This window comes from Phocoena phocoena, chromosome 8, assembly GCF_963924675.1.
Source record: "Phocoena phocoena chromosome 8, mPhoPho1.1, whole genome shotgun sequence".
Taxonomy (NCBI): domain Eukaryota; kingdom Metazoa; phylum Chordata; class Mammalia; order Artiodactyla; family Phocoenidae; genus Phocoena; species Phocoena phocoena.
In genome coordinates this window covers 2568854-2596288 of record NC_089226.1, presented here as the reverse complement: position 1 = coordinate 2596288, position 27435 = coordinate 2568854, and the positions used below count along the sequence as shown (strand labels likewise).

Sequence of the window (27435 nt, the reverse complement as noted above, 5' to 3'; positions counted from 1 at the left end):
AAACATATTAAGTTATCAGGAGCGCTGTATGTCCATCAGGCAGTGACTTTCGTGTTTGCAGATGCTCTTTGCATAACGTTCACGTGTAATTAAGGTTGGCATTGTTGCTTACCTACTCGATAGCTCTTCCAACCACCACTGACTGTTAACAACCTTCTTCCGGTATGACAGAGACCACCTTCCTCTAAAGAGCCTCAAGTACCAGAAGCTCATTTTCTGAGCCTCTCTTGCAGCGAGCAGTATGTGACAGACCATCAAATCTTCATTTTAATTAGCAGGGTCTGAGGGTAAGTTCGAGGGAGTCTATCTAGAGAAGCTTCCCTCCTTAATGAAAATGGACATAAGAGAAAACCCTCCTTCTTTTTTCTTCTCCTAAATATTGCTGTGTCCCCATGTTTGTCTGCAAATCCCAACACCACTTTTTAATTCTGATGGTTCAAACCTGACGACCAAACCCACATACTGAGAAAAGACAGAGTCTGGGTGCTGAGACTACAAGTGTAGTCCTGATTTCCATGCATCTTCTGACTGCTCCTGTGAGATAATACATGTCTTTATTGTTTACATCCCTTTGAACTCATGTGGGGGAGGAGATGCTTTTTCACCATTACAGATTTCCCTTTTATCTGAGTGGCCCTGTTGGCCTTTCTCAGAGCTTCCAAAACACCTGTCACCACCAGGGAAGGAGGAATATCTGAATCTGATGAGTGATTTTTGGAAAGATAAAGTAGAACATATCAGCCTTTTCCTTTCTTTTGGGAGCGGACCTTTGCACAGAGGTCCTGCACTGTGCAATAGGAGAGGCCAGGCCTGGCCCGGGGTGGGGGCTGGAGTTTCCCAGTATTCCCTGCAAATGTGGATATGGACCGCTAATACTTACATTCAGTACCAGAATGCCCATTTGCCTGAAGATATAAACCACATTACCTGTGGTCAATTTTTATCAGAAATATCAGAAACGAAGGTGCTATTTTTATCTCTATTTTCTCCTTGTCTGGCTTTTAAGTTTTCCTGAAGTTGGGCAGGGCAAAGAGACATTACTAATAGCCCTCCTTAAACACCAGGAGTCGGTGTTTTGTCACTTACAGCAGAAAACAATTTATGCTGTTTATACAGATTTTCTGATTAGATTAGGACCAACTTTATAGCTGGGACAAGGCCATTTCCTTAGGTCTCCCCGTCATCCGAGCTCAGAGCTCAGCGCCTGGCTCACACATGATTCTAGCTGCTGATGAACTGACTGACTTGTCACGAAGCCTCTGGAAATCAATTCAACATCTTAGATGTTTTTCAGTATGGTGAGAACATCATTCGTTAGGTATTTGGTAGATGTATGAAGAAGGCTGAATAGTTATTATGCTTCTTTATATCCTCTGGTGGTGAAACTCCCCCCCCCCCACCCCGCCCCACCCATCTGAACAGTTGGAAGGCGTCCAGAGTTGAACAATAGCTCCGCTAAAGGAAAGACTTACAGGGAGGGAGGGAGATGGTGAGATCTGCATAGTTTGGCTAAGTGACAGCTGAGAGGCAGTTACAACAGTAGATGTATGTTTCACATACTAAGAAGAATGATTAAGCAGGCCTGCTGAAGGGGGCAAGCAGAAAGAGACAGAAAGAAAGAGACACATTCAGGCTGAATATCATGGACTCGTTCAGGAGGCGACTTCTCTGAGGCTAGGCTGTCTTGTCCTAGAGACAGAATGGCACACTGAAGATAATATAGCCTCAGAGAGAGACAGACCTCCATTTAAGTCCCAGCTCTATTACTTAAATGATATCTGACCTTACAAAGATGACTTTGTCTTTCTGAATATCAATGTTCTCCATCTTTTACATGGACATGGTATTTATTACCTGCTCTTCTTAGGTTGCAGAGTTGTGAAGGTCTAATGAGTTAATGAATGCAAAGGAAAATTTATAATCATAAAGAAGTATATAAATGTCATAGATTGCTTTGATGGCAGGTCCACAAATTTGTGATCTCATCCCACCCTTTCTTCACCCTCTCCCCAAACCCCACCAGCAAAGCTGCTGGAATGGGACTCAGAGTGTCCCTCAGGGGCCTCCAAGAAACCGTCCACATCTCTACCTGGCACAATCATGCCAGGATTCCCTTCTGTTGTGTTCAGCTGGACCCAGATTTCCTATCCTGGGGATGTTTACAAGAGGGACTCATTCTGGGTGGAAATCATTCTAACAGCCCAGCCCAGATAGATAAGCATGACTCTCCCATGTTCATTTCCAGAGACGTGCTTTGTCACCAAGCTGTAAACCTGAACAAACATTATGACTGAGTGCCCTCCTGTAAACGGACCTTCGGCATCTCAGAGATGACCTGGTGTTAGAAAAACAGCAACAACAGCAACAGTAATGACTCGACCTGTGCTCTTAACAAACATTCTGTGATAGATTTCCCTACATTTTAATGCTAGACATTATGTTTTATGCTTTTAAATACAGTTCTTTCCCTTCTTAGTCTTCTGACTTTTTAATACTGTTGCCATAGGGTAATTATTTAATAAACAGAGTCAAATATGAATATTTATTTCCTTTTTAAACTAGTTTTTAGGTTTCTTCTCTTGGGTTAAAAAACATGTACCCTAAAACTAGAGAGATATATAGTCTAGGCATACATATTCATACATTTTCCTGTGAGGTTAGTTTGTTATTTTAACATTTAAGTATTTAATCCATTTTTAAAATTTAGCTGGATTACTTTATGGAGATAAAAATTACATATCATAGACCTTAAGTGTATAACTTGATGCATTTTGAAAAAGTTATATTCTTAGGTAACAACCGTCTAAAACAAGTAATGGATATTTCCTTATAAAAGTTCCCTCATAACGTGCTTGCATTAGCAGTCAGTATTTTGATTTCTATCACCACAGACCGGTTTTACCCATTTCAGTGTCATCTATACGGCCTCAGAGAAAATGTGCCTATTCAGTCTGATTTCTTTTGCTTAACCTAAAGTTCTGAAATCTTCCTAGATGATGTATATACTGCTAGTTCATTCTTTTTAAATTTTTTGCTGAGTAGTATTTCACTGTATGAACGTATCACAATTTGTTTATCCATTCTCCAATTAATGTCAATTTGGTTTGTTTCCAGATTTTTGTTGTAATGAACGAAGCTGTTATAAACATTTTCACAGCAAGTCTCTTTGCAGAGGTATGTTTTCATTTCTCTTGGGCAAATACCAAGGAGTGGAAATGCTAGGTCATGAGAGAGATGCATGCTGAAATTTATAAGACACTACCAAATGTTTTAAAAAGCCCTGCACTTTTCTCTACTCTCACCAGCAGCGCATGAGCACTGCAATACCTCCACATCCTCACCGATACTTGGTGTTGCTAGTCTCTTTACTCTCTGCCAAGCGAGTAGGTGTCTAGTGGTGTGTTCCCTCAACTCAGAGAATACACGCACGCACGCACACACACACACACACGTGTCCTTTTTACTTATCGTTGTAACACACACATTCTCTCATGTTACAAATGTTCTTTACAAGCACAGGACTATACGTAAGCCATCACTGCTCTACTAATCAGAATAACACGTCTTCTACTGTCATAAATAACAGCATGATGAACATCTTTCAACACTGACATGTGGGTTTTAGTCATTGCGTTAGTCAAAATTCACAGGTGTGTAATCACCACCTTAAAGAACAAAACTGTTTCAGAGGTCCTGGGTACAAACTGCAAATTGCTTTCTAAATTAATTTACACCCTGATAACATTTGACAGTGATCTTTTTTACCATAACTGTCCCACAAGTTTTTAATGTCAATGTAATAACTGAAAAATGGCATTTTACTGTGTAATATCTTCCTATTAGTTTATTTTTGTGTACAAACTGGTGTTAATAATTTCATATCCTCTTAAAATATCTATTCTTTTTTAATCTATTAGTGCCTTTTATTTTCCTTAAATCAATTGTCATTGCCTATTTAGAGAATAATGATGTTAACCCTATGCTTGACATAGATGCAGTCAATAACTTTTCCAGTTTTCTTAACTGTTTGATTTTGCTTTAAATAGAACCACCTTCTCCAGAGCAAAGATGACAAGATGACATAAACTGAAGAATGGGATGAACCCAATGCTGCACCTGGGGCCAATTAAGAAAAAGCAAAAGAAAGCGCAAAAAATAATAATCATTTTTAGGTGTTTCTGACATTTAAAAAGGATTGTGTTGGTGTAATTTTTAAAAATGTGGTTATGTAGCAGTGCTTTGTTACTAAGTCTTAAATTATCTTCAGAGTATTCCCCGTTTTTAAGACATCACTAATGCAGATAAAACTATACTAGGGATTAAATATAAGTTAGCTGATCCCGTTTAAGGGCATGTCCGTATACAGGCATAACTCGTGTTACTGCACTTCACTTTATTCTGATTTGCAGATACAGTGTTTTTTACAAACTGAAGGTCTGTGGCAACCCTGCTCTGGTGCCATTTTTCCAAACAGCATCTGCTCACTTCACGTCTCTGTGTCACATTTTGGTAATTCTCACATTTCAAACTTTTTCATGATTATTTTTCATATTTGTTATGGGATCTGTGATCTTTGATGTTACCCCTATGACTCACTGAAGGCTCAGATGATGGTTAGCATTTTTTAGCAATCAAATATTTTAAATTAAGGTATGTACTTTTTTAGACATAATGCTATTAAACTATACTTAATAGACTACAGTATGGTGCAAGCATAACTTTTATGTGCACTGGGACACAAAAACATTTGTGTGACTCGCTTTATTGCGATATTTGCTTTTTGGTGGTGTGGAATCAAACCCCCTAACATCTCCAAGGTTGCCTGCAGTACAAGTGGCGACTGAAAGCAATGATTTAGACATGTAAATTCGCATAGGTATTCATGACCTTCTTCTGGTCAGTGAGATTACATAAACAAGCAAGGGTTATCAACTGCATTCAGTGTGTTGTTTCAGGCAGGTACCTGGGACTTGTTCTGATCAGGTATGGTAACACACAGAGACGTGAAAATGACTGTCCTGAGGGAAGAAGTTTCTTATACTTACAGATCCTTAGAAACAGGGGGCAGAGCACAGCACAGAGGCCACGTGGGGCAGGGGCAGGACCAGGGCAGCTCAGGAGCAGAGCGGGTGGGAAAAAGTGGGCAAGAGCCTTTGTAGTGGTTTCCATGGGAAGGTCAAGGCAAGCAGGGCATGCAGGGTTAGGACTGACTAGTTTAAATAATTTCTGTAGGATCTGGAGTGTAGATGCTGTCCTAGTTGCCTGGTCCCTGGCCCTGAGGTGAGCAGGGCAGGTACAGAGTGGCCCTACGTAAAGGAAGTGGTAGGGAGCTTGGGCTCTGGATAGGTTTGTTTGCACATGAAAGGTATGCTTGCTTGCTGACCAGTTGGTTATTATCCTGGAAAATGGTTACTCTTGGGAAGGGCAGTCCCTCCAGGGCCAGCAAGGCTCTAGATGCCAAGCATCAGAACACAGAAAATATAGACAGAATTAATACATATGGTAACAGAAACACCCTTCTCTTGGGAGTTTGGGATTAGCAGAGCAAACTATTTTATATAGGATGGATAAACCACAGTCCTACTGTATAGCACAGGGAACTATATTCAATACCCCGTGATAAACCATAATGGAAAAGAATGAAAAAGAATGGGGCTTCCCTGGTGGCGCAGTGGTTGAGAGTCCGCCTGCCGATGCAGGGGACGCGGGTTTGTGCCCCGGTCCGGGAAGATCCCACATGCTGCGGACAGGCTGGGCCCGTGAGGCATGGCCACTGGGCCTGCGCGTCTGGAGCCTGTGCTCCACAACGGGAGAGGCCACAACAGTGAGAGGCCCGCGTACCGCCAAAAAAAAAAAAAAAAAAGTATGTGTATATATATATATATATATATATGTGTGTGTGTATATATCTATGTATAACTGAGTCTCTTTGCTGTACAGCAGAAATTAACACAGCATTGTAAATAAACTATATTTCAACAAAAGTAAAAAAAACGCTTGTCAAATTTCTTTATATTGCAAATAGAATTTGAAAAATATTCTTTTCCACACAATTTCCAAATACTATAATTATTTTTTTCTCCTAAACTTCTTATCCAAACAATTGTACACTCCGATCTTTTTCCCTTTGGAATGTACCCTACATTTCTTCTCTCTCCTTCCCTTCTCTACTCACCTCTCTTTCAATCTCTCCTTACTTTTGTCACAGTGACAGCAATGCCCTCCCAGGAGACCTTCCCAACTCTCCTCTTTTCTCCCCCAGCTCATCTGGGACAGCGTAATCTTTAAATACTGCCTTTCTCAGGCCACTCATTTAAGTGGCCTCCTATTTTCCTCCATATCAAGTCAAAGTCTCCAACCTAGATTAAAATAGTCTTTCTCTGTAATTATCTTTTCCTTAATCACCATCATCTTTCCAAATACTACCCATTATTCAAGGCTCCATCTCTATTTCAAAGCACTATCTTACTCTTATCTAACTTCTCTTCCCAGGGACAGTTATAAAAATGAATTCTGATTGGATTTGATCTAGGACTGTTCATTTTAAGTGCATCAGCCTCCTATTCCAACTGGATGTTCCCTGAGGGCAAACGTTTCATTTTGCACCTACTCCTGGGCTAGTACAGCACTTCCTCACTGCTGTGATTTTGCATACTTTCCTCTCTACAGAGAATGCTGTTCCCAAGACTTATCCAGAGGTTAAATCATCTGTTCATCATCAGAAACCCAGCTCAGTAAAGACCTCCGTGACCATACCAGACAGGCACTCTCTCCTCTATGAAGCCACGATGTTTGCTTGAACACATCTGTATTTTAGCATTTGATTATAGCTGTTTACTTCCCATGTCTGCCTCCACTACCACAGCGTGAACCGTGGAAGGACGGAGACCACAGCTTACACACAGGCACGTCTCCACAGCCAGGCAGATCATGTGTATACAGCAGGTGCCCTTTACCCGAAGCATGCATATTTAGATAGTGAGTATACAGGAGGTGCTCTATAGTTGAAGCATGAACATTTTTTTTTTTTTTTTTTTTTTTTTTGCGGTATGCAGGCCTCTCACTGTTGTGGCCTCTCCTGTTGCAGAGCACAGGCTCCGGACGCGCAGGCTCAGCGGCCATGGCTCACGGGCCCAGCCGCTCAGCGGCATGTGGGATCTTCCCGGACCGGGGCACGAACCCGTGTCCCCTGCATCGGCAGGCGGACTCTCAACCACTGCGCCACCAGGGAAGCCCGAAGCATGAACATTTAAGACTAGGAATCCTGAATACAACACCTGCCCCCAACACCCCTGCTGTAAAGATTGCTGTAAGTAATTGGGTTTGAATTCTTCACCGCCCCCCCTTAGAGGACACTTAACATTTTACCTACAGATTGAGTAAATCCAATGAATTCATTTGGGATGGTAGAGTTATTAGATAATTCACATTGCCGCCATAATAATTCTTTCAGTAGATAATATAGTTTTTTCTGGTCATTATGTATCATATTTCCTGTTGCTTATTTGAGCAATTCAATAACCACTTCCCTGTAGTCTGACACCAGAATACTCTCCTAATTGCAACAGATATGTGATGGATCTGCTTATTTTTCTTTCTAGATTTAAGCTTCACTCTCTATTTATAGCCTTTCAGTGTTGGCAGGTGTGATGTTTCATCATCTGAATATATTGTAAAAAGAGTTGTTTTTAAAAGAGTGACTGTATCTATATATAGAATGTTCCCTTTAAAATGTTCTGTATATGAGAGATATTTTCAGCCAAAGAACAAATGTGAAAGAGTACATAATCCAGAACCCAGGCAGCTTGATCAGTAATCCTTTTTTAATATATATATCTCACATCACACAGCACTGAACCAGTTTATTTGAATCCTAGACCTACTCCTACATCTTCTGGTAGAGTCATTTATTTAGGCCATGTCAAGATGCCCTTAGTAGATCATTATTCGCAAGAGGAAAACCTATTCATACAGAGAAGTGGATTTTTCATTCTTTACCAGGCCTTTCCCATACCTTCTGTAAACTTCACCTGCATTCACGATAAGGTACGTATATTTTTTAAAATCAAAATCTAGTGACATTAATCCTATTTCTCTCCCGGCAGAAAGTCCTTCTGTGGTTTCCAAATTCCTTATTTTTGTATTGAAGTCCCCATAGCACCTGACTTTGCTTTTCTGTCCGGCTTTATCTCCCTCCATATGTCCCTGCCATGCAAAGCTCCTTAGATTTTCTCGAATAGGCCATGCTATTCCACAGGTCCAAGCCTGCCACGCCTGTTCTCCCTTGTCAGTTGGGTTTAGTTTTAATCATTCTTCCAGAATCTTAGTGTCAACCCTTCTCTAAAATGTTCCCAGCTGTCCCTATAAGGGGATGACTATTTCCTTTTCTAGGCTCTGTTACACCCTGTTCATACACGTATCAAGATGCCTGAGATTCATTGTCTATTGACATCTTTATTTGATTTATACCAAAGACTATACGGTCCTCAAAGAAAGGAACTGCATAGGGCCTGGTGCCTACCTCATAGGAGGAGCTCAATGAATGTTTGCTGAAGAAAACAAATGCAGACAGGTAATTAAACATCTAAACACAATACAATGCAGTAAGTGCTACAAGAGAATTGTTCCTGATTTGCAGGGAGAAGATCGCCTACAGCTCCAGCGGCCCTGTTCGGGGCACTTTAAATGGCCATGAGGACTCCTAAGGTTGGCAACAGTTAGGAGTTGTGCAAGATGCCCCGTTTAGTATTCACGCCACACACACGTGTTCGAGCTCCCGGATGCCAGGCACCATGCTAGGTGCTGGGCTTAAGGAGATGAAAGGCCCCGTGTCTGACTCCAAAATCAGACCAGACAGAATACTAAGTAGACAATGGCACACACGGGCTCTGGAATAGTGGCGTATGTATGCGACGCGGCAGCACACAGGAAAGGCACCTTATTTAACCTTCCAGTTTCAGAAAGGCTTTCCTGAAGAGATGACACCTGATCTGCATTCTGAGGGCATGAGCAGGGGTGTTTCTGCAAAAGGCACAAGTGCCTGCCACAGCTCAGAGGTGTGAAGGTCATGGTGGTGATTTAGAGGCAGTACAGGAGCTGGCTGATCTTAGAGCTGGTGGAAGAAGAAACACGGGAGCTGATAGAAGTCATCAAGCCCCACTCAGATCACAGAGGACTTTCTAAAACGCACATCTTTTCACACCCCTGCTCTCTGTAAAAGGCTACATGAGCTCTCCCGTGGCCATCAGCGTTCATACAACTTAACACCATAGTGAAAGGTCACTGACGTCTTGTGAGGCAGAGACTGAAAAAGGTGAGGCACGAGGGAAAAAACACGGAAATTGGGGGAATCCGGGTAAGAAGAAATAACTTGTCTTAAAGCACTGGTTTCAATTATTTTAAAAAGTACTCAGGTAACTAAAAATACTAGAAACATAGACTTAAATACCTTGGTGATTGTATTTGGAGGAACGAGAGGGACGTGTGAAAGATGGTCCCCTGGTCTCAGTAGGGGTTATGACTATCAGATAAACTACCTATTAAATCCGAATTTAAATGTTAAATAGTGTTGGTCAACGGATATAATTTTCAGTTATAAAATTTTCAGTTATTTATAAATAAATAAGTTCTGAGAATCTAATGTACAGCATGGTGACTATAGTTAACAACTCTGCATTGTAATAAAACTATATTGTATACCCAAAATTTGCCAAGAGAGTAGATCTTAAGTGTTCTCACCACAAGAAAAGAAACAGTAACCATGTGAGGGTGTGTTGTGTATATCAAATCATCACATTGAACTCCCTGAATACACACAATTTTTATTTGTCAATTATACCTCAATAAAGCAGGAAAAAAAATAAAAAGACAAAAACAAAAAGCACTGAGCAGACATATTTATACTAAAAAAATGATCTGTTACTCATCTGGAATTTAAATTTAACCGGTGTCCTGTTGTTTCTGCTGCTAAATCCTGCAGCTGTACTTGGAGCTTGAATGGTAATTTAGACCAGAAAGAGGAGGAGGGTGGAGGGTGGAGGGTGGGAGAGCTAAGGGGGTCACGGTGGGCTGTTGAGAGCCAGCTGATGGACACTCAGGGGTGTGTGTCTGAGACGGTCACTGAGAAGTTCAACAGAAACATGCAGACTGTGGAGCTATGACTAAAAGTTGGATTAGTGAGATCGACCTGGGGCCGTACAGACTGCACAAAGGTGGACCCTGGATGGAATCTCCATGCAAGGTTATACAGAGGCAAGGCATCCTTGAGAGAGAATGAGAACGTTAGAGCAGGCAGGTAGCTAGAGATGAGCAGAGAAGGGGGGTCACAGGCCAAAGGGCAAGAAGCCACACAGCTTTCAAACGACGGGGGTCCATGGGCAGACAAAGAAAAGCAGGGGCCTCCAGATTGACAGGAAACCACGCATTCTGGGGACAATAAGCGTCATGGAGACACACAAAGAAAGGTGGGAAAGGGCAGGAATCTCTGGCATCTGAATGTAACCGTTGTTCATTATGCCCTCGTTACAATAAAATTAGCTTTGTAGATAAGAGTACCCACCATGCGCTGACGCCATGACACTTCCCATCAAGGCTAAACGAGGACACAAATCCCTCCTCCCCTCAGGAAGATGGAGCCGGGATGAAAATCAGGGAATATGACCCCAAACCCCTCCTTCCCAAGTGAATATTGGGCCCCTTCATTTCCGTGCCCCACATAACCAACTTGCCAAAGAAACTCAGGGCAGCTACTCATGTGAGACTGGCCATTCTCCCCTTGAGAGTATACTGTTCCTTAAATAAATCCTCACTTTACTTTCTTGACCTGCCTGTCTTGTTTCTGAATTCTTTCTTCAAAGAGACAAGAACCTACCTTCTGGTGTCAAGAAGGAGTGAGTAGGGTTATGTAGACAACGGAAAGTGAGTGACCTCACAGAAACAAGAGAGTTTCTGTCAGGAGAGAGTGGCAACCAGCTTCAAAACCTACTGAGGGGTGAAGTGTGAGAAGAAACAGGGCCAGCTACTTGGATGTTAATGGTAACCTTGACATGAGCGGTTCCTACAAGGTGGGGCAGAAGCCAGTTTTACCTGCTCTTTCCACGTCCTCAGTTCTCCTAAACATGTAAACCTACTTGCTGAACTCAACTGCCTATAGTTGCCTTTATGTAAATAAGGTTATTATTTCCATGACAGGGTAGTTTTCTTAATTGATATGCTCAGCCTTGCACATAAATTATGAGTAACAGTTGGAATGGTAAGTTGCAAATATTTATTGAGCGCCTGCTATAATCTAGCCAAAATGCTAAGTGTTACAATTATGCTAAACAATGCTGAAATAATTCCTAGCTTTACAGAGTTAGGGATCTACTATAGTGCAAGTACCAATATATGTTAAATTGAAAAGAGCAATCTGTCCAGCACAACTGATGTTCATCAAATACCAACTTTTTAGTGTATATATAAACTCTGAAATTTGTTTTGTCCTTGGCAAGGAACACTGGGACAGATCATTCAGTGAAAAGAAATCTTAAATCTTTTTTTTTAAGCAAAAGAATAACTATAAAAAAGTGATTTGTTTTTGCTGTCCCGTCTTAACGTATTCTAACCAGTCACAGCTGTCCAGATTGACCCCGAGTGAGGGAAACCAGACCCAGGCGTATGTGAGGAAGCGGCAGCCTTGGGCTATGCCTACCCACCCACGCATTTTCAGGGTACATCCAGTGATACATGGTACCCAGCCCTTCCAGATTTTCTAGTTAAAACAATGTATACAATAAAATGAAATAATGATGTTACACCTGTGTAACCACCTGTCAGTAAATTTATGAACAATTAGAAAATGAAAGTACTTTCCAGGGAGCAATTTGTAGAAACAATAAAATGCTCACTTTTCAGAAATATAATAGAACAACAACTTTTCTCTCCCCCCCACCCAAAAACAGCTTTTGCAGTAATTAATCAGTTCTGTTTTGTTGTTGTTTTTAATGTTTCTGTTGTTCAGAATGCACCAGGCAGGCACAACTGCAGGTGCCGAAGGAGCCATTTAGCATCTCCAGACGATGATGGGAAGCTTGGAGCCAGCTCTTCCACTTTCCACAGGCAGCCACGCCTCTCAATAAACCAGGGTTTATGTCCGCTGTCTCCGGGGGTTTTACCACTCAGACACAGATGCCAGCGTCTTCCCTGTGGAGCAAACATTAAGCCCAAGACATCCCTACACAATGCATGTGCTTTTCCCCTTTGACTTTATTCACAAGTGACCTGAGGTCTCCATCCCATGTCCTCCAGTAACAAACCTGGTCATAATAACACCTGGAATGTCTATAGTGCTTTGTGTTGGATGAAAAGTCTTTCTTCTAGATTAGTCCATTCAAAGGATTGTCAGAGTGAGCATTATCTCCAATTTACAGCCGAGGAAGTCGAGGCTCAAAGTGAGACAAGGGTTGCCTGCGCCTCCGCAGGACGAGACATCACGCCTGGGTTTCTGACTCTGCTCCTTGCTCCATGGTATGAAGAAACTCTCCCAACGCCAATTCAATCAGATTCACTCTTTCAACCTTGATCGACAGCAGACAGGGCATTGCAGACCCCAAACCAAAACATGGTACCTTGGAGAGAGAGAGAGGGCTCCTCCCAGGGCCCCAGAATCTGAGAAGCACTTTGGTCACCTCTGTGGACGTCCTGGGCTGGACGTCCCGGAGAGACGTCCCCTGGGCAGAGCCGTCCCGGCCGCAGATGAGCAGGGGGTGGCCCAGCCCACTGACCCTCCGCCTGTGAAAACATCCATTTCCCAGCACAGCCTCGTTTCTCTTCAGAGCAACGGTTAGTCCATTTCCTTCTATTTCACCCCTTCCTTTTCATCTTCTTCATTTTTATTTTCCATCTCAAGTCCTTCCCTTCTCATGCTTTCCCTCCCTCAGTGGCTTGTTACAGGTTACATGCTTCTCTCTCCTCTTTTCACGTTTGGCCCTTTTGTAAGAGGCCCTCTTTCTTCCTCGTCTTTGTTTGTCTGCCTCCTCTTTCTAGGCTGCCTTTCCCTCTATTCATTGCTATTCTCCCCTAGATCCTTCTCTTGTCACTCCAGGGACGCGAATTTTGATCTTTTCTGCTGGACTAAAGCTTTGTCATCCTTCTTTGTGTTTTCTTTGTGAGTCAGTATTTTTCCCTCATCATTTTTCTTGGTGCAAAAATAAAATCTCTCTTAGCCGTCTATCTGATCCATTCAGTCGCTTGTGTTTTGACCTAAATGTTTGCTCTCCCTTTGATAATTCATTATTTTAATTGTAGCTGTTAGGGCTCTAGGGCTAGGAGGAGACAATGGGTTGTCCCTTTTCCAGTAACTGAAAATGCTTTCTTGTAGTGTCTATAAATTCCATGGAGGACAAACTTATTCCTAAACAAAAGGTTTTATTGGACAAATCCCAAAGCTGTGGGTTTTAATGCTCTAGATCCATATGTTTTCAGAGCAGTCGAGATTTGCTTCATAAAATCTCAGGAAGGGAGAGGTTTGGCGTGTGCGTAATTAAAGTATAACTTAGATAAAGCAGAGAAGAGAGATTTGAAATGCACAGGTAGGTGAACCTGTACATGTGTATTCAACCATGTAGTCACCATACAGAACAAGACATAAAACATGGCCTCATTCCAGAAGCTTCCATCTTGCCCTTTCCTATTCAGTACCTCTCCAAAGACTGCCACTATTATGACTCTTGAATTCCACATAAATGGAATTCTAAAATAGGTACTGTTTTGTGCATGGCTTCCTTCATTCAACATAGTACCTCTGAGATTCCTCCATGTTTTGGGAGGTCTTAGGAGTTTGTTTTCTTTATTGCTATGCAGCTTTTCATTATATTTGTTCCATAATCTGTTTATCCATTCTCTTGGTCAACACTGAGTGGTTTCCAGTTTTGGGGGTATTCTGAAGAAAAGTGCTGTGAACACTCTTATTCATGTCTTTTAATGTACACATATACGAATCTCCATTGGGAAAATACCGAGATGTTTATTTTGGGGGCCATACAATAGATGCATGTTTATTTTTTTAATATTTTATTTATTTATTTGGTTGTGCCTGGTCTTAGTTGTGGCAGGTAGGCTCCATAGTTGTGGCTCACGGGCTCTCTAGTTGTGGCTCTCTGGCTCCTTAGTTGTGGCATGCAAACTCTTAGTTGCGGCATGCATGTGGGATCTAGTTACCTGACCAGGGATCGAACCTGGGCCCCTCGCATTCGGAGCATGGAGTCTTAACCACTGTGCCACCAGCTAAGTCCCAACAGATGCATGTTTAGGTTTAAGAGAAATCATCTTAAGCAATTTTCCAACATAGTTTAGCCAACTTCCAGCCACAGTGATACCCGCCCAGTGTCCTCAGTCTTCTTCGATTGTTGCCTTCTGGCCAGGTTAGAATTGAAAAGGTAACTATAACAAATACTCCAATCTTTCAAAAGCTGTGCCTATTAGGCACCTTCCACTGCCCCTCAAATCCTCGTGGCCTCCTTAACTCCTACACCTTCAGCTGGTTGACTCACCTCCCCTGCTGCCCTGGCTGACCAGCACGTGTACCCTTGCATATCTACCACCTGCAGCTGACCAGCTGAGCCCTCGAGGTCTCTGGATCCTCTGCCACTTCCAACCTCAGATGAAATGTCGGCCTTCAGGGCATGGGGTCTGCTTCCCTGGTGGTGGCTGCAGGGGACACGCAATGCAATCCTGAAGTCTGGGGAGCTCACTCCCTTCAGAGTAAACTTGCACCCAAGGACGGCAGCGGTTGAGACGGGGAGGGAGTCAGGTCAGGAAATCCCTCTCCATCCTTCCTGATGATGGATAGTTGCAAGGCACAGGCTCTTTCTGGAGCTGGTCTGCAGGCTTCCTGCGCCGCTCAGCAGAAACCCCGGCCAAGTCTCCGGCTCTGCCTGTGAACTGCTCATCATCAATCTGTATCCGACATTGACCAGGCACCACCTCGTACTGCTTCCCATACTTTTCTTCCTCATTCCCTTTGCCTTCATTCTCTCTGCCCTGGGATTTCGCCACAAAATAAAACATCAGTGTTTATTCTCTGCCCCAGGATCTGTTCCCTAGGAACCCAGAACTAAGGTAGCTTGGTTAAAACATTTCCAAAGATTTTAAATGGGTTTGGTTGACATTCTCAATCCATCCAATTTCTAGAGCACGGAAGTATGAGGGTATTAGCCGGGAAACCAGGACCAAGAGTGAGACAAGAAACAAAACAAAGCCAGAAAACAAGCAAACAACACTTAGCTGAGAGTCTGGATGACTAAGCCCCAGCCCTGGCTTTCCTAGCTGCGATTTCAGTGCACTTACTCCATGGCTCTGAGGCACAGCTTCCTGTCTTCTTAAGCTCCCAAGGATGTAGTATAGATGTCAAAGATACTCTAATTAGGGAACTTTAATATCAAATATAGTATCATGTGAAATTGTTTGCCCGGTACTTATTACTCAACAATATTGTTTTTTCTTCCCGTTTCCTGCAAACAAGGACATACTCTAGAATTAAGAAATATTCTTCTTTTTCATTATCCTGATCATCATACCATCATCACTAACATTTAGAAAGAAGTGACATCCTAAAAGAGATTTAATGGGAAATGAACAGATTATAAAATAGTAAACTAATTAGGCTGTTTCATTCAGTGGGGAAGGTCTTCCTCTTTGTCTTAGGCTGATTTTGCCAATGTTTTCATGCTCCTTTCTTCCAAGCCACCTTCTGTATAACTCTGGTTTCAACCCTTCCTGATGCCAAGAGCATTTGTCTGTTTATTCATCATTTATTCATCAAGTGACTATGACATGCTAGGCACTGCATTTGGAACCAGGAATGAAACAGTGAACATAAACAGTACAGTCTCCACCCTTACGGAATTTAAGGCCCAGTGGGAAGATATTTATTTATTAGAAAACTAAAAGAAATATATGTGTAACAATGCAAGAAGTGTTCTGGAAGGGGCAGGCATGGCATGGTCAGGAGGGTGAGAGAAGACAGAAGGAGTGACGGATGAGAGGAAATCTGATGGATGATGGAGGAATGGGGAGGGGAGAACACCGAGAGCAAACAGCCGATGCAGAGATCCCGAGGAAGGAGGGAACATGGGAAACACGTGGGCTGAATGAAGAGTACTGTGGGTGCCTGGAGAACAGAATCTGAGGGGAGTGTGTTCTCCCACCAGCCAGGGAGGCAGCTACAGACACGAGCTCCCAGGGTATGTGGGCCACCGTAGGGACGTTTGTAATCTTGCTGGAAATAGTGGCAAGTCATGTAAGAGTCTAAACAGTGTGTGTGTTCGTGATGATGAGACTCTCTTAGGAGATCATTCTGGCTGCAGGGGCAACCGAGCATGATGCAGAGTAGAAGTGGAGGGGGTTACAGAGGCTGGCGGGGAGGAAGGGATGGGGAGTTACCGTTTAATGGGTACAGAGTTTGGGACGATAAAAATGTTCTAGAGGTTGACAGTGGTGATGGCTGCACAACACTGCCAATGTATTTAATGCCTCTGAATTATACACTTTAAAATGGTTAAAATAGTCAATTTTATCTTACATGTATTTTATTACCCTAAAAAAGTTAAAGAGACTATGTGGATAAAAACCTAATAGGATTCTGTAATGATTCAAGTGAGTGACTATGGTATCTTGTCTCTTAGATCGTTGGATTGTAGAGGTAGAAGGAGGTGGACAGATCTAAGACGTACTTTTGGTGACTGCGGAATGGGACTTGGTATCTCAGAGATGGGCTAGCTATTCACCAAACCTATTCCTCTCTTTCTGGACACACAGCTGGACTGTATTTCCAGCCAAAGGAATAGAAGTGAGTGTAAGTACTGTGCACTTCCACGAAGCCTGGCCCATACAACAAACAAGCAAGCAAATAAATACAAGCCCTTCCCCCGCAAAAACCCGCATCTTTTTATGCCCATCTTTACCCTCTCCTCCAGGCAGCCGGCTGGATGTCTACGGCCAGAGTTGACACTGTCACCATGTTCTGAAGGGGGCAGAGCCTCAGTCAACTTTTATTCCTGAACGATGGCATGGAACCTGGCACTTGCCCTCCCCTACCTCCCAGGTAATTGGAATTTCTGAACAAGCAGTACCATTTTATTGTGTTAAGCCACTAAGATATTGAGGTCTGAGAAGCTGGGATTACCTTAGTTGGTATCTGTAATGGAATTCATGTGTTGAATTCCAATTCATGTGTTGAAGCTCTACCACTCCCCATGTGACTGTTTGGAAGTGGGGCCTTTAAGGAGGTAGTTAAGGTTAAATGAGGTCATTGTGTAGGGCCCTGATCTGATAGGACTGGTACCCTTACAGGAAGAGGAGGGGACACCAGAGATCACTCTCTACACACAAACACAAACACACACACAAAGGGCCATGTGAGGACACAGCTGGAAGGCCATTTTTCTACAGGCCAGGAGGAGAGCTCTTGCCAAAACCAACCCTGCTGGCACCTTGATCTCAGACTTCCAGCCTCCAGAACTGTGTGAAAATGAATGTCTGCTGTTTAACCCTCCCAGCCTGTGGTATTTCGTGAGGCAGCTTGAGGAGACTAAGGCAGCACTGTTGGCTAAAGCCACTGAGGAGAGAGGTCTCTAGAAGGACGGTCATGTTTCTGGTCCATGGAACTAGATCACGGCAGTGCCAAACCCCAAGAGAGGGGACCCTGGTGTAGGACGATGTGAGTTCAATTGTGGACATGGTTGACTTTGAGGTGCCCCTATGACATGCTGGAGAAAACATCAGGTCAGTCTATCGGCAAAGTGATGAAACACTGACCAGCCAAACTGAAATACGCTTTCCCTGGTGCTCAATTTAAATAGTTGTCTCTAATTGCTTTAAAGGTGTACATTCTGTCTCCCCTCAAGAATGAAACCTTCCTTGGAGTTTTTTCCTCCTCTGAATAGTTCCTAATGTATCATGAATATAACTGACATTCAATAAATGATTAGGTAGGTTTACTGATTTTTTTTTTTAAGGAGTGACTGTTGGTTTCCAGGGGATGTAGACCCACCCAGTCATCTTAGAATACTTAGGGTAAGACCGGACTAGTGGTTTAGCCATTCACCTGCCTCAACATTCCCCAGAATATTCTTTTAATTAATAAAAAAGAAAACTCCATAATTTAATGGTGACTATTCTTAGCTGTCAGTGTCTTCTTTCTCCACTAAAAACATAAAAGTAGGGAAAACTTCAGAATGAAAGAGGGATTCGATTTAATTCTATTCAGCAAACATCGTTGAGTGCTAGCAACCCCATCACACATTTTAGGTGTTCAGGTTGGCACAAGCAATGTCTAACCCCAAGGACTTAGAATACAGTGGGAGGAAGTGTAAACATAACCCTACCAAAGGCAGACTTACGTTATCCTCCATCTGAAGCAAAGTGCCTAATACAGGTATGATCCTCGAGACATCACTGAATACGGTTTCACATGGCAGGTGTTAAATATTCAGTGTGTGAACAAGTGAAACAGTGGATAGACTACAATATAAAACCATCTGTGGAAGAATAAAAAATATATAGAGAGAAAATACATCATCCCGGAAATAAAAACCTAGAATTTTAGAGTGGGAATGAACTTCAGAGACCATTTACTTCTACTCCCCTACTTTACAGAGCGAGAAACAGATCCAGGGAGGTTAATCCATGTGCCTCAGAGCATAAGTCATGGATACTGAGGTTGTTTTCTAGATCTTTCGACTCACCACATGGTGTTCTTATAATCACAGGATTATTTTCTACAAATGGATGCTGGCAACGTGGCCCTACCTAAAGGTCCTACCTGGCTCAGAAGAAACAGGATAGATCAGGGCCCCAGTACAGCTCTCAACACGTGATGAAAGAGCAGGTTGGCCTGAACACTTATTTCAGCAGAGATGTGCTGAATTTGCCAAAAGAGAGAAGCTGAGGACAGGAAAGTGGGCTAAGTGGGAGACTGCTCAGGCAGCTGGCCAGAGGGCATGCTCTCTACCTCTTCCCCTAACTGGGGGCAAGGTGGCATTCCCGGAGACGTGGACAAGTCAAAGCAGGGGCCCGGCTGGACGACCGCTGTCCTTGGAGCTGTGCCACGGACACCTGGTCCATCAGTCACCCCCATACGTTACACCCACACCCTCCTCTGCGGAAGCGCAGAGGCGACCCAAAGTTCCTGAATCCAAACAGAATCCTTTCACTGCTCGGAGGAGGAGAACTTTGCATAATCATCATGTTTGCAAGCCAACGAGATGTAAATGTATGTAGATGTACTGGCAAGGCTGGCTGGTCCTCAGGCCCTCCCTGCTGCTGGAAGCAGGTGAGCAGCCCTGCCTGGAGGGGGAGGACAAAAGCAGCAGAAGAGAGGAGGGGGAACAAGGGACAACTTTAGAAAGCGGTAAAGTGGGGAAAGGAGACGGAAGCATGGAAGGAGGGGAGAAATGACCCAGCCACAAACCCTGCTCAGCCAGCACCGGAGTGGCTTTGATTCACGGTAGCTGCAGCCCAGGGAACATTCACTGCCAGAGACAGAAAATCACTGCAGGGCAATAGTTTCTGAAGAAAATGGGAGCACGTTCCAAACTGTATTATACCCAGAAACGATTTTCCCTTTCCTAACGTCGGAGAAGTCTGTCAGCCCCTCTTGCTGCAGCCATCACAGGCACTTCGCAGCTGATGTTTCTGCTAGAAAGCTTCCAGGAACTTGCTCAGGTGGCCAGGTCACAGCTTCCCGGACTCCAGCGGATGGGAAACAGAAAGGCCTGGAGCCTAAGCACCCCGAGCACCCTGGAAACCTTCAGCAATGAGCAGGCCACCTCCAGCGAAAGGCAATGAGAACGCGGTGTGGGACAGCGGCGTGGGACGCAAGAAGGAACCTGCGGCCCCGGCACAAGAAGAGAGACGGGCCAGGCTGCAGGGGAGGTAAGCACTGTCTCACCCACTCTTGACTCAGGGATTCACTTCCGGGCTACAGAGGAAGGACGAGCTGCTGGTGAGCAGCGGCCCCACAGGGAAGCTGTATCTGTTCAGTGTGAGACTGGAGCTGATTTGTGCACGCACGTGCCAACACCACTTCGCTCCCCTCCACTGAATACTCCCTCCGCCTTATCGCCTGATACTTATTTGATTGCTCACTACATGCCAGACGCATTTAATAAATATTTTTAGCGTCTAATCTATGTGAGGCCCTGCTTCCATGAGAGGTAAGCATCTGTGTCAGCAGGGAGGTGAAAACTTTGTCCCTGACTTCACGGTACTTATATGTCGGTGGGGAAATCAGATGTGCGACCAGTGAAGACAGCACAGTGCCACACAGCTATACCCAGGCGGTGTGACCCTTGGAAGGTCCGAGCTCCTGTAACACCTCCAGGTCTTTGGAGTGGAGGTCCCCTGAACAGGGCAGGCGTGGGTGGCGCCCTGGGGGTGCTCTGAGAGGGAGGGAGCAGGGCCAGTCACCATCACTCTGTGCTTTCTGTGAGCAGCCGGCCACACCGCGTGCCCGGCAAAGCCCGAACCCAGAGACAGCTCTGAAGTACACGGTGTCTCTGGAGCTTCCAATGGGAGGCCAAGCTCTTCATTCGCGGACCAGTTCAGCCCAGCCTGGTCCCTCCCACCAAGCGGAGGCGGAGGCATGCGCCCCATCTGGGCTCACCACCTGCCCTTCTCAGTCAGCCGGTAGATGTGGACCCGGGCCTGTCTAAGGAGAGGAAGGGTGACCGCGGGCCAGAGTGATGCCACATGGTGGTGTACCTGTGGTGTCATCCCCTGCCGACCATGAATGTCCTTTGGAGACACATTATCCTAAATGGTGCTGAGGGCACTGGGGCTGAAGGAAGACAGGACTGGGAAGAACTGGGCTGGGGCCACTCCAGTGGGCATTGGGGAGACGAGGCAAGAACTCCCACCTCCGCTTTCCTCCTGCCTCTACTGGGACCTCCCTTCAGGGCTGTCCCATCAGAGGCCCTTGGCCCCACCTGGCACTTTTTCGAAGTGCGTATCCTGAGCTCCTGCAGACTGCCCCCTGGTCTTTCACAGAACTATCCTTGGGCACCTTTTTAATGGCCTGACCTTAACTGCATTTTCTTGTATGTGCCACGGCAGTCAGTGTGCCGTTTAATAAAAGACTTTCAAGCTGCCGGACCTGTTCTTCCCTCCCCACCTACCTCTTATGTAGCAGAAGATTTTAAGCCTCATTTTTAAGGTGATTGATTTGGTGTGTTTTCCACTTTCTTTCCTGCTGTGGGGACATTTTGTCTCGATGTGTGATCACCGTTTCTAAAGGGACTTTGATTTTCCTGTCCCCTCACTTTCCACCCTGCTGTTGCTGAACCAAGGGGCTGGGAAGCTTTACTCCTCAAGCAGCTATTTTGCACTCTCTGATTCTGTTGTGCGTCGTTGGTGCTCTGGATTAACCACGGCCAGGGCTCAGGGCCCTTCATTTCGCACTCCCGTCGGTGGGGCACTTAAAGTGGGCACTTGGGGATGTGTGCACTTCAGCCTGACATTTCTTTTCTTTTTCCTTTTGAAACTGGAGCATAGGCTTTTCTTCTTTTATTTTGGATGCGACTGCAGTAAGGGGGATTCATTTGAAACGAAGCCATGCCTTTCAGTATACGGTAGTGGCCCCTTAAAGATGTGGTTTTAGAAATGTCTCTAAGATTCGCGTATTTATGTGAGGACGTAAGGTTCTTAAAGAAAACAAACCTTTGATGATGATTTAGTGTTATTTCTCTCTTGACTCAAAGTTGTCTGCTTAACCTCAATTCTCCATCAATAAGCATAACTATAGATATTTTTCACAAGTACCTTTTGGACGCGAGACTATAAAATTATGACGACAATATAAAAATAGAAGAATATTTAAAAATAATAAGAGTGACATAAAACTTCAAGGATGGGGATATCGCACACATTCAGATATGTTCAGAAGATGCCATGGTTTGGTTCTTCCATTATTATCCATAAAATCCAATAAAATTTATTAGACTATAAGGGGCCAGTGGCTATATTTTCATGTGAAAACTGTACTAGGATGAGTAGACGGTTCAGAGTTCTAAGTATTAATGAATCACCCCAGCATAACACCTGTCACCGCAAACTCAGAGGGTCGGTTAATTTCTAAAGTTAACCTAGCAGCTTAACACAACAAACGATTTTAGTATTTTCTCTTGTACAGGACCTAGTATAGAGTGCTGTCCGCTTAATGTAGAACCACCATAAGAAGGAGGTAGGACAGCCTTTATTTCCCAAAATTTACAGATGAAGCCTTTGAAACTAAGTAACTCATTTAACATCATACAGCAAGTAGCCAAACCAGGAGTTGAATTTTTCATGTCTCTTACCTAGAGGCAGCCTGGTAAATGCATTTTGTTCTGTATGTGTTTGAATTAAGGCTTTGCTTGTCAATAACACTGCCTTTTCTGTTGGATTAGCCTGGATATGACGGCACCGGGAAAACACAAGCCCAACCATGAGTCTGCAGAGATGGGATCAGTTCTCACTGGTAGGGGGGGAGGGGGGAGGCGGGAGAGAGTGGGGATCAGGAACCTCCCAGAGCCTGAGTTCCACACCAGTGACTGCATCAGTGTCTCCTGGCCTCGCGTGGACGCCAGGCTGAGCGAGATGCAGCAAAGCAGCAGGGGAGCAGTGGAGAGAACCCCAGGGTGTCATGGGCACAGAGGTGCTTGCACGGGAGCAGCCTGGCCATGGTTCCCCACGTCCCTGAGGGGAGGCGTTCTCCGTGCGCTGAGCCCTGGGCTGGGCTTCCCTGTCTCTTCTTCCCCTTCCTCTCAACCCCTCCCCACCTCCTCTGCTCCCTTGCCTCCCATCACATCCTCCATCTGTAGCTCTGCCCTTCTGCAGGCATCTTCAGCCTTCTGCCAGCTTTCCCTTGCCACCTTTTCTTCTAAATCGTCCTGGCCCAAGCCCCAGGCTCCTCCCCTCCACTTCCCTGGGCCACTTAGGCTCCTATCAAGAGAAACAGCAGGTGTCACACCACCGCCATGCCCCCGCTCTTTCAGTAAGCTCAGTGTAACCTGCTTTGGAGAGCTCTGTACCAAGAAGTGCAAGGGGCACTGTTCATAGTAAATTAAGTATAAAAATCTCTATCCTGAACCAAAAATTGACTGTTCACTCTGTATCTGAGGGAGGGACGCCAAATTTCTTGTCCTGGAGCAACCTGCGCCTTGAAGATGGCCAACATCTGGACTATTATTAGATCTCAGGCCACAGCAGGACCCTTGTAAACACTCCGTCCCATTCAGATGTCCCCTTTGGCATATCTGAGCCACACAGGGTCTCTTCTGCCAACCTATAAATTCATCTAAAATCTGCGCTTCTCCCTGAAAAATTCTAATGACTGAAAGAGCCGATAACAATACTATAATTCACGGTTATCTCTACTATAGGATAGGGCTTATTCTTTTTCAATACTGACCTCAGTTAAGGTGACATTATGAGGGCAGCCTTTCTGCAGCTCTGTTAATCACCATTCACACATCAAGCATAGGGAACTCCCCTCTGCTTTCAGCTACCAATAAACCAATAATAAAACTCCAGCTCCTGGGGGACACATGGCTCCCTTACCTAGGGATTTTAGATCACCCAGGTAGCTGTTATGTTGTTTTTGAGAGGGGAAGATAACCTATCTGAACAGAAACTAAGAAGGAATTAAGAAGATAACAAAGAAAAAAATGAGAAGAAGAGGAAGAATTGGAAGAGAGGGTAAAAATCTCTATTCCAACAGAATCTTCTTCTAAAGCTGTTGATGATTAGGAGAGGATTAGGCAGCTCACATTCCAGCTATATTAAATTACATCCCAGGCCCCTTTCCTCAGACACACACAGGCCTGAGAACATCAATCCTATCATGACAAAATAGCCCTCGGGAAAAGGAATCCTCCTGGCAGCGTGCCATCCCGCTCTTATAAACTGTTAGCCATGGTAATGAACCAGTCCAAGAGGCATATTAATAATGACATGAAGAGACACATTTATTGTTGATTGTTGAGATGGTGGCAGATTTATTGCCAGCGTGCCAGGAGGGAGGGCCTGGCCCAGCAACGGTGCAATTAAAAACAAATTGAATACAGGGACAAAGAATCAATAATCTAACAGGGCAACTTTTCGTGTGCAAAATACAAATATAAATTAATTGACCTGAACACAGTTGCTAACTGGTCATTAATGTGTGCTTGCTGGCCAATCAGGGTGTGTCACTGATGCCATCATGTTGACTGCAGCAGGCTGGGGGGTGCCCTTTTAGCTGCCTGCCAAGGCTGTCCTCTGGGCCATCCTGTTTGGGGTGATTTCCAATGTCACTAAAAAACGTGGCTGTGTCAGATCTTTCCCCCGAGGCTCTAAATTACAGAATTTTAAAAAAGGTTTCACTAAGAACTTCTTTATTCAGTAGAAATAAATGCTTTTGGTGCCTGCCTATACAGTGATCTGTCCCAAGCATAGGGAGAAGGTAATAAATCCAAGGTGGATGACACGCTTTGTGGTACGGTCTCCAATAACCTCCAAATTAGGACATTTGTCATTATTGTCATGGATTAGTAACACTTAATATAAATGTGTTAAAGAGCTATCTATACTGTCTTGCCAATTCAGATTGCAATCCCTAAACTGTGACCATATTAAGAATGATAGAGCCAACTCTGGCTCTTGCTTTCAAGGAAAAATCTAGGTGTGGGAAAAAGTTAGATCCACCAATAGCTGAAATATGATATGAGAAGTTACAGGTAGCGTAAGGAAGTGCAGGTAAAGGTTTGGAATTCCAAAGAAAGCCTTTGGCTTTGGGGATTTAGCCACTCTAAAACTGTACTGTTCAATATGATAGCCACTAGCAAGTGTGGCTATTTTTAATTAAATTAATTAAAATGAAATAATACTGACAATTCACTAGCCATATCTCTAGTTCCTTTTTTTTTTTTTTTTTTTTTTTTGCGGTACGCGGGCCTCTCACTGCTGCGGCCTCTCCCGTTGCGGAGCACAGGCTCCGGACACGCAGGCTCAGCGGCCAAGACTCATGGGCCCAGCCACCCCGTGGCATGTGGGATCTTCCCGGACCGAGGCACGAACCCGTGTTCCCTGCATCGGCAGGCGGACTCTCAACCACTGCGCTACCAGGGAAGCCCACATTTCTAGTTCTTAATAGCCCCTTATGGCTAATGGCTACCATGTTGGACAATGCAGATATAGGACACTTCCATCATCACAGAAAGGTCCATGGGACAGTCCTGCCCTAAAGGGTCCATAGAACTTGGATATCCAGAGAAAAGAACATTCAAGACAGACAGATTGTTTGAGAAATGGAAAAGAATGCAGGGTACTGGGGGTGGAGGTTTTACAAGGACAAGTTTGGCTAAGTTCTGTGTAGGATATAAAAATGGAAGAATAGAAAGTAAGAGTGAAAAAGGAGGTCTGACCTTGAATTGTTGAGCACTTGGAAAAGTGATCTAAGAGGTTTTGACATTACTGTATTGTCAAAAGGGAGTCATTAAAATTACAAGCAGGGTGAAGTGACACGATCTGGTGCGTGCATCAGGAATATTTAGACAACGGTGTTAAAATGAATTATAAGGAGCCAGAGACTGAGGACGGGGTAGCAATTAGGACGTGGCAGTGAAAAGTCACCAGAGTGTAAGATGTCGCACTTTTATGGTTGTGGTTGTGGGAACAGAATGACTTTACTGGACATGACATCTGCTTTGATAGAGAAGCAAGAGAGAAAGAAAGTCAACGCTTAAGCCATCGTTTTATACAAGGCTGGTGTGTCCATGAATATAAATATGAATTAAAAGAGGAGGAACGGGTTTTGGAGTGAAGAAAAGTCCAATGTGGGACACGTGAAATATGTATGGGACACCCACCTTGAAGAGTTCAGGAAAGAATCGGAAAGAAGAGACTAGAATTAGGGAAGAAATTAAGAAGTAGAAATGTGGATTTCAGAGTCACTGATACAGACTTGATATTAACTCCAAGGAGGAAGTCATAATCACAAAGATACATAAAGTAGGAGGAGAGGAAGAGGTTTAAGGAGGACAGATCCTGACTGCAGAGATACCAGACTGAAGTCCTTTAAACAGAGATAACCTGACAAGGCAAGCATGTGCCTTGTAAATGAACAGGTGTGTCAGTCTGGCCTGAGACTTATTTAAAATGGAGGGAATGAAGAGGACATTCCACGTAGAGGTTAAGTGCTGGCTTTCCCTATAGAATAAGCAGAGCTCGAATCACGGCTCTGTACCTCTCAGCTTGTGACCTAGGGCAAGTTCCTCAGCCTCTCTGAGCCTCAGTTTCCTCATTCAAAAAATTAGTAAAATGCATCTCACCCTCTTGGGTTAATTGGGAAATAGAATTAGATCGTGTGTGTAAAGTGACTGCTATGCTTGGTACTCAGGCATGACGACCACGGTTTATAATTATTCTAAGACACATCTCTGACTGCTTTCCTTGTGATTAGTTTACTTCACTTCTATTGCTCTTCAATTTCTGAACCTACAGAGAATGATTAGTGAAGAGAATGATTAGAGGAGAACAGTCAAAGGCTTTTTGATACCTTGATGAGAAGCCAAAGTAGGAATAAGTACCAATGATAGGCATTGGTGCTAAGACACTGTGTTTCAGGTAAAGCTTGTTAACGAGCGGCTCACAACCAGGCTTTGGAATGCAAGTCAGACTCTTCAAGTGTGTGTCTACATGCTGCATGTAGGAAAATAGCACCACTCTAAATTCGCAGATTACTCTGATGCTAAGCCATGGCTGTAACTAAACCTGTGGGTGGTGACGTTTGAAATCTCAGGTGGGATTCTGACTACATGAGGGTCATGATGAACTTTAAACTATTGGGAGAAGTTATGAACATTTACTAACTTACCCTTCTTCAAAAGTGTGACTGCTTCCCCTGCTGGCAGCACTGGGAAAGCTCTCTTTGTATTTACCTGCGCTGTTGACAGATGAGGCTCTCAGGACACAAGCTGAGATCACCATGCAAATTGACTAGAACATAACAGGCATTTCATTTCCTCCTGCATCTCCACATCAGTTATGGTTTTGAGAACAGACTTCGTGACTGTTCTGTTTATTTAGTTCTACTGCAAATAAGGCAAATGACAGCTCCATACCCCACCACTTCTCTTTCTGGCTCCTGTATGTATCCCAAACCAGGTGCCAGGACTGATAGCACCATCTTGGATCATGCCAAGCGTCTCTGCTGTGGCCTCCAAGCAAGCTCATGCACTTTGATGTACCCACTCAAAGCCAGGAATCTCACACAGCCCCTTACTAGAGGGAGGATGGACCTGCATATTCAATGGAGAGAAGGATGGAATTCCAGGGGCCACAAAAGAAGTAGTTATGGAAACTGCAAAAGCTGTGTGTGTGTGTGTGTGTGTGTGTGTGTGTGTGTGTGTGTGTGTGTGTGTGTATGTTATTAGTTTCTAA

The 27435-nt window shown here is 44.1% G+C and overlaps 1 protein-coding gene across 4 annotated transcripts in view; it reads right to left on the bottom strand.

The window, feature by feature from the left end:
- OPCML (opioid binding protein/cell adhesion molecule like) overlaps positions 1-27435 on the bottom strand; it is a 1073563-nt gene that overhangs the window by 189139 nt on the left and 856989 nt on the right. The gene's annotated exons all lie outside the window — the stretch shown is intronic.